Source organism: Lathamus discolor, chromosome 1, assembly GCF_037157495.1.
Source record: "Lathamus discolor isolate bLatDis1 chromosome 1, bLatDis1.hap1, whole genome shotgun sequence".
NCBI classification, from domain to species: Eukaryota; Metazoa; Chordata; class Aves; order Psittaciformes; family Psittacidae; genus Lathamus; species Lathamus discolor.
In genome coordinates, this window is record NC_088884.1 from 10,579,849 (window position 1) to 10,593,045 (window position 13,197).

The following is a 13,197-nucleotide window of genomic DNA, read 5'->3' on the forward strand; positions in this document are numbered from 1 at the left end:
TTCTCTTCGTATTTTCTCTCTCGCAGACAAACAATACACTCACTTCATGAAGATGCAGACTGCCTGAGACTTCAGGACAAGCTGAGTTACAAGTGTGTAAACCTAGAGTAACAGCTGCACAGGCAGTGATGTTGTTTTAGATTCAGGCTAGTTCAGCTGAGATCAGATAGCAGCCAAACTGATGTCTACATGCACAGTAAATGTAGGTCTCCTTCCAAAAGGCTGCCATTGCACATTTAAGAAATGTGTGAATTCGAGGCTAATTCTGCAGGATTCCTCTGCAGCACAGATTCTCAGGCGTTCAAACAGTTAATTTATTACTATTTTCTGTGTCTGCATGGTGACTTTTAAGGCAAAAAATCAATTATTTTCTTTGAAAATCCAGAGGGGGAAAAGAAACTTCTGACAGATGAGATTATACAGTTTACAAAATACTGTCTCCTCTCCTCTCTGAGGCGCATCCATGTGATTTCAACTAAGGTCAAATTTTACAGATGAAGTACTACCCTTCTGAAAAGTGTCTGCCTTATGTGTCTTGAGATCTGGGATTTAAAGAGAAATTAGCTTAACTTAGTCCCTCAAAAGATTTATCTTTTCAAAGAATGTAGGCTATGTGCAGAGGATGAAGAAGCATGCTCTGGGATGTGGTTGTTTGAAAAGGATTTGAGGGACGTTGGAGAAAACTACTCATGTTGAGGTCCCAAAGCAATGTGCTAGCGTGATCCTTATAATTTCAAATGGGAATCCTGAGTAGGAGCAGGAGTATGTTATTTTGAGGGAAGAGTGTCCACTTCTGGTGTTCTCTCATTGAGAGGAGTGGTAAGAAGCAGAATAGCAGAGTAGAGAAGAGGGGGAGGAAGGGAAAAAATCTTTAAAGGCTGATTCCAGCAGCTTAGTATGTTTAATTTAATGAAGCAAAGGTCAGGAGTGTCATGAGAACATCTCAGAGAAGAATTTATTATACCTGATTTTAGCTGATCTAGTGTAAGCCACCTTTTTCAGGTCCCCTCAGTAACTGATGGAAAGGGAAAGTGTCATCACCCCAGGGTACATTTCTTCCAACACAAACTAAATGTCCTAAACAGCTTGGATAAATCATTATCTGTCTCCATGGGCTACTGGGGAAAACTAAATGATTTGTTCAGACTAGGCACCTGATTCTGAGACAAGTGAATTAAGAAGAGATAAATCCCCATGTGCACTCCATGGGAACAAAGCTATGCAATAGCTCATTGGAGCAGGCCAGGGTTTAATGAGATCTGTCAGCTAAAAGTTGAAGCTAGACTAATTCAGACTATAAATAAAACAAAGATCTTTAAAAACCATATACACATAATTAACACAATTCATTTCAGAGAAGCTCTACATCAGTTTAGTAGTGGGATTCAACTGTCCTACATTAGATAGAAAAATATATCATTTACAACTAGACACAGCACCTCAGGCTGAGGTGCTTTCCTTACTCACAAAAAAATAATAAGCAACTCCAGATGGAGTTTTAATCCTAAAAAAAGAGCAGAAAAATTGTTTACTGGAGGCAGCTGTTTCTTTCCATTTTTTTTAAAGGGAGCACTGGGCAATTTACATTGACACAGGACATTTAACTTCTAACTAAGTGAGATAATTCTCACACGAGATGTTTTTCCTTTTTTTGCAGGGGCACGTAGTGATAAGACAAGGTAGAGTGGTTTAAAACTGAAAGATGGTAGATTTAGATTAGATATTGAGAAGAAATTCATTACTGTGAGGGTTGTGAGGCACTGGACCAGATTGCCCAGAGAAGCTGTGGCTGCCCCTTCCCTGGCAGTGTTCAAGGCCAGGATGGACAGGGCGTTGATCTAGTTGAAGGTGTCCCTGCCCATGGCATGGGGGTTGGAACTGGATGATCTTTAAGGTCCCTTCCAACACAAACCATTCTGTGGTTCTATTCTATGATTTTCCTGGCCTGACAGGTCCGGAAGCTTTGACCAAAGTGATGGCCAGTGCTTCTGCATGGAGTCAAAGATTGTAAATATTTCATCCCACTTACACAGATCTTGACATAAAGCACCAAATAATTCCCTCTATTTTCCCCAGGCATATCACTGCCTTCTGGTGCTTTTATATTTATATGCTGACTATTAAAATATAATTCTGTCAGTTACACCACCATGCAGGAAAAGCAGTGTTTTATTCCATGATTTGATTTCAATGTCCATTCTAAGCAACATTAGCTTATTTCCACTTATTTTTATGGAAAACGGAAAACTAAGCTATTCCCAATTTTCTACTCTAGAAAGTCCAGCAATCAGGATAAGCAGAATATTTTTATTAATGTATTCTCAGCTGAGGGAGTTCATCTGAAGAATCATTAAGCCTCGGTCATAATAGCATGAGGACAAAATAATAGTTATATATTCCCAACCTACCATTAGGAAAGCATTTGTTCCACTTCTACCCTGAATAATTTCAGGAGAAAGACACTTAGAGATAATGCTGTCCCTGAACTAGGCCTTGTCTTCTATTGTTCAGCTCTTTGTTCAGAGGGAATCTGAAATGCTCAGTTATATCTCATATTAACGCATTCCGACAAATTTCCCTTTCCACTCTCCATGCATTTAAAGGTATGTTTCACAGACATGTTTTTAGAGGCATTTTTTTTCCAACTCTTGACTAATAACAGTATGGCTCTTTGAAATCTTCAGATAGCCCTTCATCTTCATTAAATGCAAAAGTGGTTTCAGAGTTCTCCTTCCTGCATGCAGGCTTTGGGTTCGTGCAATGAATCAGTCCAAAAGGTAAGTGAGAAAAGCTGCAAATTCCCCACCACCAGCAGCAGCAGCAGTCTGTCTTCACTACAGAGATCCTCAGAGAGAAGGATTGTGTTTTGCAGAGAGAAGCAGCACAGTCTGTGCAGCAGAATCACGTTTGTCCCTCTACCAAAGTGCTTTATACATCTGCAGTGCTGGGGCCTAATTTGCCTCTGCCTGACAATTTTTCAAATGAAAAGCCTCGGCTTTCTGTCTGTACTGGGCATGGACATAAATCTTAAAAAAAATCCCATTTCACAAAAACTTTTGTGACAAATTATAACATCTATCTATCCACCATGACATAAGAAACCCTAAATATGGAGAGAACTGTGGAGGAGCTGCTCTGTGATGAGCACTGTCAAAGTGCCTCTGACACACACAACTCACAGGAAACTTTCACTGTAAGTACATATGCAAATGTACCCTGAGCAAATCACCAGGGAAGTCATCCTATGAGCAGATCAACGCAAGAGCCGAGGTCACCGTGTCTTCAGGGCCATGGCATGCTTGTGCTCTATGGGACAACTGGCAGTAACACAGGACCATGGAAAATGACCATGCTGGGCCCAGTCCTTGATGTGGCATGTACCAGGTTCCAAAATGCAGAAGCCAAGGAATAAAGAAGCAGGGCAGCATACCCACTGTGAGTTTCAGCATACCCACTGTGAGTTTCAGCAGATAATCATAGCCACATCTTTGTTTGATGTCTACATCTGCACTGGTTATCTAGATTTCCTTTATAGCTGGGGACGAGAAGCACTTGACCAATGCAGGTCATATGTTATGTGCCCTACATGGCTCTGCTGACTGCAAAGTGCATCACTACGACTAGCCTGGATGTAAACATCTGCACTCCAGGGATCTACGCTTCTGTGACACCTATCCCAAAAAAATGTCTGACAGTGCAAAGACAGCAGGGGACAAAACTAACTGTGGGAAAGCATCAGCTGCATTTTCTATTCTGGGCACAAGACTGTGGCTAAACCAGGTTGTATGGACTTGTCACAGATCATAGAATCATAGAATAGTTAGGGTTGGAAAGGACCTTAAGATCATCTAGTTCCAGCCCCCCTGCCATGGCCAGGAACACTTCACACTAAAACATGTCACCCAAGGCTTTGTCCAACCTGGCTTTGAACACCACCAGGGGGGGAGCACTCACAACCTCCCTGGGCAGTCCATTCCAGTGCCTCAACACCCTCACAGTACAGAATTTCTTCCTTATATCCAATTTAAACTTCCCCTGTTTAAGTTCTAACCCATTACCCCTTGTCCTGTCACTACAGTCCCTGACAAAGAGTCCCTCCTCAGCATCCTTATAGCCCCACTTCAGGTACTGGAAGGCTACTATGAGGTCTCCACGCAGCCTTCTCTTCTCCAGGCTGAACAGACCCAACTTTCTCAGACGGTCTTCATACAGGAGGTGCTCCAGTCCCCTGATCATCCTCGTGGCCTCTTCTGGACTTGTTCCAACAGTTCCATGTCCATGTTCCAGATGGAAGAGAAGGTTTTAATCCTGCTTCAACAGGCATAGTTTCTTGCTTTGAGGCTTGTCCACAGGATCAGACTTTGGCACTGAACTTTTTGGGGCATATTCACTTATATAATATTACAGGGAAGCATTCACTCGAAAAACTACAGATGTTCATCACAAAATACAGTTTCACCAATCACAACATATTAAAGAAATACACAGTCTTTAGTTTGCCGAGAAGACTCAGTATCTCAGAGTTGCTGAGGAACAGAGTATCTTCTAAACTGTAGAGCCCCGGAAGACTCATTTATTTCCTAATCTTGACATTTCTGCTACTTCTCTTTGCATTCTTTTTGCTCAAAGCAGGCAGCTGACAAAAATGTCAGTTCCTTTCAGTTGCTGCCAGAGTCGGGGAGATACATGCTGTGTGGAAATGCTTTACTCGTCTCTAAACTACAACAATTAAAATATTTTTTTTTAATTTGTGGGGGAAAAAAAATTTAAGAAGAAAACTTGTTTTATTCCAAAGGCAAGGTCTGAAGGGACCAAACTTCCCAGAAACAAGAAATGTCAAGTTTGGGTTGTCTCCAAGACAATAAATCTGAAAAAGTCCTCCATAAGAATAGAATCAAATGAGGAGGAATAAAGGGTTATTGCTGCAAGAAGTGATTTCCATAAGAAATAGGTAACTTGCTCTTAAACAAATACTACAAAATTTGTGGTGTCTTTCTTTCAAGGAAACAGCCAGAAAACTATTTCACGCCTTTAAGTGAAATTTACGTTAGGCAATTCTTTATCAGCTTTGTGGAACAACAATATTGACTTTAATTTGACTTCTATTCTCATTCTAGCTTCAAATAATAAGACACATTTTTCACTGTAAACTATTGATACTGGCTAAATGAGCATGACATGTACTATAGCTCTGGCTAGCCTCTGTGTAATATGTCATACACGTATTCCCTGCCAGCACTGGATTTATCAGAGAAGCAGAATAGGCAAATGGGGAAGTGGGCAAGTACTGGAAGTCTGCCACTCTGTCGGTATCCCATATCCCATACAGTTGCGTAGATGACTCTCTTGGGATTAAATACATTTTTAGAAGCACAAAGTTCCTAGAACCCAGCTTCTTGGTATTCCATTAATTAAAAGAAAAGAAAAGAAGAAATCCTTGAAAACAGGAAAGTTAACAAATTTGACCAGAAATTTCTATAGGTAAACTGCATCAGAAAGGTGAGAAATGTAGTAGGTATCTTCTTTATCTGCAAGACCCACACCCTCAGGGGACAGTGCCAAAGGAGTATGGAGGGCTCAGAACACCCACTGAAGAAAGTCAGTGTACCTTCCTTTATGAGATAGTACCGATCCCTCTGACTTCAGGAGGAAGCCTCCTAATTGCTGGAGAGGAGTAGTCAGCTCATCTCTCCTTATCTGCTGCTCTGGAGGAAACAGTAGCTACATCTCCAGCTCTCTCAAAGACAGAAAAGCAGCTGGGAGCACAGCCCATGGCATGCTGAGCTGCCCAGCAGTATCCTCACAAGCTCTTCAGAAGAATTCTCTTACCAATGGTTGGAGTTGCCCTCTAGATGGATCACAAATCTGTATTTAAATATGACCACAGATTAGCATATGGGAGGAAGTATGGACTTCTACTCTGTGTTTATTCTGGGGATATGATTATTTTCTTCTCTAGCTATTTCTGTATCACACTCCTCATGACCTCTATAGGAATGTTTTCCAGCTATGCAATACCTCAGTAGGCAGGGTTGCCCCACTCCTTATACATGCTTTTTCGGTTAGTGCTAGCACAGATGGAAAATCACCAGTGTCACAGGATTTGCATATGGCTTGCTCTTCAAGCTTAGCCTCTAATAGAATAACAAAATGACTGATGTACAAGAACTGATTAAAGGGAACATGAAAGTATAGCTACCAGATACACAGGCATGCATTGCAATCTGATACAGGCCGAAAGTCAGGGTGCAGTGCAGTGCTGATTTTGTATGATTCACATCTAATTCAGTGACATCTCTTACACATAGGCAAGTTAGAATCGTGCCACAAGAATTTCCCATCATTTCATTCTTTTCCCCTCAATAACCTCTAAATTCTATTTAATACTCCAGCTACATTGGGGACCACGTTTTTAAATAGCTTTTACATAGCCTCCCTGTTCTCAAAGCAAAGATTTTCAGCCTACCTATGCCATAAACTGAAGTCATAGAAATGTCACCTTTCCCATAATCTCATCACCTCTTGCTTGTCCAGCTACAAAGACAGGAAGGAACATTGTGGATTCTGTGATTGTGATCTCATTAATTATTTTTCCAACTGTCAACCAAAAACACAGTCACTGAGCAAAAGTAACCAGCAACATACCTACTAGATGCACAGAGCATATTGCTAATCTAGTGCTAGTGAAATGTTGTTTCCTAGGAGCTGAGCAACCCTGTTGTTACTCCAGAATTTTCAAGGTGTCATTTTTTTAATCACACTTGAATAACTCTTATCAAAAATATTCACTCAATCAAAGTATGAGATTCTGAAAACAGAAAAATTAGCATTTTATCTATGCACTATTAGATTTTATTGCCAAAAGGTTTTTAAACAAGCATTTACAATTTCACTGCAGCTAGGAATGTCTGCCATTGTGTCATGGCCAGTAACATGCTTTGACTACCACGCCTTATTTGCAGCAACCTATATTCAGAATTGAAATAAAAAGCAGGAAAACAACAAATATTTTAAAGTCTTCTTGGGTTACACAGTTTTTATGTTTTCCACAATTTTTCTACAATTTTTTCTTCTACAATTTTTATATTTTCTACAGTCATGGCTAATTGACCGTTCTTCAGTTTTCAAGGAGAGCCCATGTCTTTTTGTTCACATCCCCGCTTTTCACATGAAACTTTTCAGACGTAACTCACTTTAGACACCATGGCCAAATTTAAATAACCTAATTTCCACACTTCTCAACCCTGTGTCTGATGTATTCTACTGACCAGAAAAGAAGGGCAAAAAACAATATCTGTGCAGAGGGACAGAAGAGAAGTTTGGAGTTTGTGGCTGTGAAATACCAAATATTGATGCATGAAGAGAGACTGTAAACAGATAACTTAATGACACACTTGTGCTGATTCCTCAGGTTTGATTCCTTCATTATTTAATATTATTGTTATGTCAGTGATTCAAAAGTCATTACTACTAGCAATGGCTATTACTAATTTGCCACCATCTTACCAAGTGATCTGTTTTGCTACAGCACTGAGACAACATTTGCCACATCTAATTTAAATGTTCATCATCCAGTTTAAGCTACTTGTAGGCTTTACTGTAACCAGTAAAGCATATCTAAAACACATATTTAAGTATCTTTGAAAAACTTGCTCTGTGCAGTTGTCCGTTTCTTCTCTTCCCTTGTACGGAAGAAACTAAATTACTTTCTTTAATAGTCCAGCTCCTCTGTGTGTTCCTAATTTAGCTTTGACAGCTACAATTAGGCAAAACAGATTCCATACAAAAACTTTAAATTGTCTTTTAGTCTTATATTCAGCGACCTGTTATAATTAGTATATGTAATATAAGTGTTTCCCAGTATTCTTCTAAAACTATTTATTCTACATCATGAGTTGCTTGGATAATTCATACCTCAATATTGATCTTTCAGAGCTGCAACACCTTAGGGAAGCAATGTAAATGAAGAATCACTGAAGAATATGCCAAAGTTATATTCTGTGATTCTAAGACATGGACAGCAAAAATACAACTAAACCAACTTTTCACAGGAAGGCCATACAAAGCAAACACCTGATCAGAAAAATGGCTCCAAAACATGGGACCACCATCGGCCTAATTATTCACATTCTTCCTCATTCAGCATTCCCACCAATGGCATGAATTCAGACTACAATTATGTAAGAAAATGTTTCATACTGTATTTATTTCCAGAATCCCCTTATGACGATGATTTCTTTTGGCTAGTGCTTCCTGTTTCACCACTGAGTAGGACACAGGTTATTTGTAGCTATGTAGGCAGCAAGGATCCCTGCTAGATCCCTCTTCTACTAACCATTCAATGTAAAAGGGATGAAGAGCACACAGAACCAGTGCCTGGTCAAAGCTCAGCTCACTTCTCCAGCACGTGTTCACTCTGGACAGCTAAAAGGAGAGGTCATCAAGCAACATAACACAGGCAACCTGTGAACATAAAAAAACCCAACATTGCCACACACAGGGATCCTAAAAACCAAAACAATAATGTGGTACAAGATGAAATCAAGAGAGATTGAGGTCATCACCCTGTAACAGCCCAGAGGGTTTCTGCGCCGGGAAGGTCTGTGTCATGGTAGGGACAGCTGCGATGGAGATGGAGGTACACTCAATAATGCACAGAAAGAGCTAACTGGGAGGTGTTCCCCTCAGATACCACATCATTATTGTTATGCACAACTAATGCTTCCCCAAGTAATTAATAAATATTAATTAGTAATATATATGAGATTTCCGATATAATGATCAACTGTATTAAAAATCAATCATTATTGGCATTTCCATTTCAATGGAAACAGTACGGGAAAGATTACTCAGTTGAGATTTTTGCATGCCTGGAAAGTTCTACCCAGGACAACTTTACAACTTTCTTGGCTCAAACTGGGCACAAATGCAATTATTGCTTAAAAAATAACCATTGCATCACCTGAAGGAGCACAGCTGTTAAAACAGATCAAGGCTATCCTGGGTTGAGAAGAGACGGGGTGACTAGGCCCTCTGGTCTTTGTGCAAGGCCTTACCCCGCATTATAAATACACAACTCCCGTTGCAAATAGCAGAGTTAAACATGCTCTTTGCAAACTCTGCAGCAGCTGGACCATGGAAAGGTCAAGTGTGTGTGCAGTGGGTCTTACTGAAAGGTCACAAGAGATGAATCACCTCTAGCATGGTCTGCATCATTTATCCCTTTGGAAAAGGTGCACTAAGTTCCTCCAGTCAAACCTCTCCCTCACCTCCCTGAGTGCAAAGAGGGCAGGATGAGAGGTCAGTGCACTTCACTGATGGCTCTCCCCACAGGGCAATGCTTCAAGAGGTATCTCCTGCCAGTACAGGCTGTGAGGAGAGTGGTACAGCACAGCTGGGCCATATTTGGCCCACAGATACATTACAGGAGTAGCTAGTCTATCTTCCTTAATGCTTTTCTGGTTTTATTTAGATGCTTCTTTTGTATACTTCATTCAAAATGTACACTCTACCTACATTCACTGAGGTTCTGAAAGACAAACACATTCAAACACATTAATCTGGAAGGACAGGGGTTTTACACTTACTGTAGTTTACCTCATCTTCTCCAGTTAACCATGTCTCAGATTAAATCCGCTAAAATCTAACACTCGTTTTTAAGACTAGAAATAATAAACACACAGGTAACTACTTCAGGACTGAGACCCAGCTCACTGCTGTATACTGGTAATTTTTTCCGAACATGCAGGAATGCCCCCAAGCACTGCACATCAGCGCATAAATACTAAAATGATAAAATCAAGATAAATTTTAAAATAGTTTTCCAAACATTATTTCAATTGGTGAATTCAAGGAAATTTCACTTTGCTGTTGGAGTTCAGTACTGTACCTTTTAAATCTGCTTAACAACTGGATGCTTCAGGATGAGAGCTGTAGCATTCCCTGGCCAACAGGCTACTGAAGTCAGACCTTTTACTATATTTAGGCAAAAGTACATGGTATTTATGACAAATTAGTCAGGGATCCATCAAGCCAAACAGTTTATATGGTGTAAACACCTGATGAACCAGAGCAGAGCCTAGATGTCTGTATGGTCGGGTGACCCAGGCACCACGTGCTACAGTCCCAGCTGGTCTCTGGGCATGGCCAGAGACAACATCCCAGTGTAGCCATGACTCAGGCCTGCTCTCCCCAGGACATTCCTCCAGCAAAGCCATGCTAACCGTACAGTCAGGCATCACCCTCTGCCTCCTGTTTTGCCTGGTGAAAAGACTACTCACTGCACCAAATTCGTTGTCCTCCTGCCTGGCAGTTGCCACCTCACCAGCTCTGCCTAAGTAGTTCATGTGAATCACTTCTTCTTCCAGACATTTCTTAATCCATTCCTTTGCTCCAGTAGAGTTCTGTCAGGCCAAGTCAAACCACCCAGCAGAAATGCTGAAACTCAGTTGTCATGGTTTAAACTCAGTCAGCCACCCAGTCTCTCTCTGTCATTCCCCTCCTTCCTCCCCCCAGCTCCCAGAGGGATGGGGAGGAGAATAGAAAGAATGTAACTCCCATGGGTTGAGATAAGAACAGCCCAGTAACTAAGGTATAACACAAACCACTGCTGCTGCCACCAATTATAATAATATAAGGGAAATAACAAGGGAAGAGAATACAACCGCTCACCACCCACCAACCAATACCCAGCCGAACCGAGCAGTGATATGGCCCTTCTGAGTAAATGCCCCCAGTTTATATACTGGGCATGATGTGCTGTGGTATGGAGTACCTCTTTGGGTAGTTTGGGTCAGGTGTCCTGTCTCTGCTTCCTCGCAGCTTTCCCTCCTCCCTGGCAGAGCATGAGACTCAGAAAGTCCTTGGTCAGAGTAAACATTACTGAGCAGCAAATAAAACTATCAGGGTAATCAGCGCTGTTCCCAGACTGAAAGTCAAAACCACAGCACTGCACCAGCTACTAAGAAGGACTAAAAATGACTGCTACTGCTGAACCCAGGACACTCAGTGAAGCACAGCAGGGAACACCCATGCAAACTGAACCATTGGTGGGAATGAGCAGGTCGGGCATCTGCATCACCAAATGTCACAGCTCCATACTCATAAGGGAGCCTCTCAAAAGCCCAGAGTGGGAAAAGGTAACACCTAGGAAGGTCTTCTGTTACTGAGAACACTTTTTGCAAAGCATCTTAAGTGTTTGTTGTAACAGGAAATGCATGGTGAGAGAAAATGCCTTTGAAAGCAGGTGATGCTTTCTGGTCTGTTTAATCCCGCTCAGTGCCCTGTAAGTACCCTTTCTACCAAGACAGTTGTTTGTGCACCTATTTGAAGATTAAGCTCTATATGAATAATCCTGGACTGACTTCCTTTTTAAGGTAGACAGAATTAAATATCTAGGTATATATTGCAGGATATTATATATAAAATAAACTAGAATGGTTGCATTGTATCACAGAAAGGTATAGAAACATAGAAAGTTATAGAAATAAAATAGAAAAATCAGCCCTACCCTGTAATTAAAGATCACCAATATATCAAGAAAGCAAAAAAAGACATTTGTATAAAATTTATTTAAATCCCAACAAGCAGCAATACAAGCAACAAGTGTACAATAGACAAGTTCTGCATATTTTCAAAGAGAATATTTTCCAGACTAGCTGTTAACCGATTCCCTAAGGTAGGGCACTTGAGAGACTGGAACTAAAATGCTTGTTTTCTCTGAGGATGTAGTTGAACATTTTTAGCCTCTTCCAAGCCCAGAGGCTGGGCAAAAAGCAGCTGAACTGGAAGCGATCCTTTCCCCTTTCTTCCTAGCAGTCTCCCAATGCCTCCATTATGTTGTTCCTACCTCCGCACCTTCAGCTGCACATACGGGAGCAGTGGTGAACACCAGGGATGGACCTCAGCTATGGCTCTGCACCTTAGTTTCATCCTATTGTGCATCAATGACAGAAAAGCAACGTGTCCTTATGGACCACACTCAGTCAACAATCACACAGCTACCACACAAGTCAGCTGTTCATGGGGTTTAATTTCATTACACTAGATGGAAACCCAAGCTATTTCTATGAGCTCTTTTCAGAAGCAGAGAGTGCCACCCCATATGCAATCACAACTAGCCAATTTTTTTATTGAACAAGGCCCTTGAAGATAAGCAGCTTCGCTATTAGTGCAGTGCAATGAAAATAAAATCAATCACAGATGGTTGCCAATGTGTCTTGCTCAAACACTTCGGATAAACATATGGAATGGCAGAGAGACACAAGTGAAAAACAAAATCAGTGCAAATGAACAATGTAGTGGATTTGTCACTCTCTTCCAGACTCCTTTAAACACAAGAAAGTGGAGGTAGTTGGATATTTATCCCTTTCTGCATCTTCCACTCTAAAAATCTTGTTTAAATGTATACAACAACCTTTACATACAAAATAAAAACCTTGAATAAAGCAAAAAATTGGAATATAGAAGTGTAGAAACATGAAATAGAAGTATAACATAATATGGCCACCTGCATAGAAAAGGAAATAATGGAAAAAAGCCTATCGTTATTGTAAGAGTTTACTATTGTCATCTGAAACACTAGAGATGTGGGTTTGAGTCACATTGTCCAATTGTTTGGACATATATTTTAAGCAACAAGCCTGAAATCGAAGCAGAATGGAAAAATATATTTTTGCAAGCATCTCACACAAAGACTAGCTCCACTGAAGGGCAGCATCTCTTACTGATTCTTTTATATTTCATTGAAAGAAAAAATCACTTGCCTTTATTAATAAGGAGATCATAAAAAACAAGAATATATGGTTTAAAATTCATGTGTGTGTCTATGAACATTTAAGCAGTGAGTTTATTTCAGTGGTTTACTATTGGCTCTCTTAATATTCCATCAAGTCATGGTCAGCCCAGCCAAGAACCGCCTGTGATAAGAACTGTGAGGAGCTCCAGGCTAACATTATGCTGTATAGAAACACTTTTTCTTTTATCAGTTTTAAAATGGCCTTTTTTCAATTTCACAGTAAGTTGTCTTTTTTTTCTTCTGCTATACAGTTGAATAGAAGTGCTATTCTTGTACCGCACATTTTGTCAAATCTCTTCTTTAAACTACATCAAACTCTTCAGAATCTACTACCTTCATTTTCAGCTTTAATTGCATCCTTCAGACAAGTCTCTAGATACTGATCAAAGATCTCTATGAGC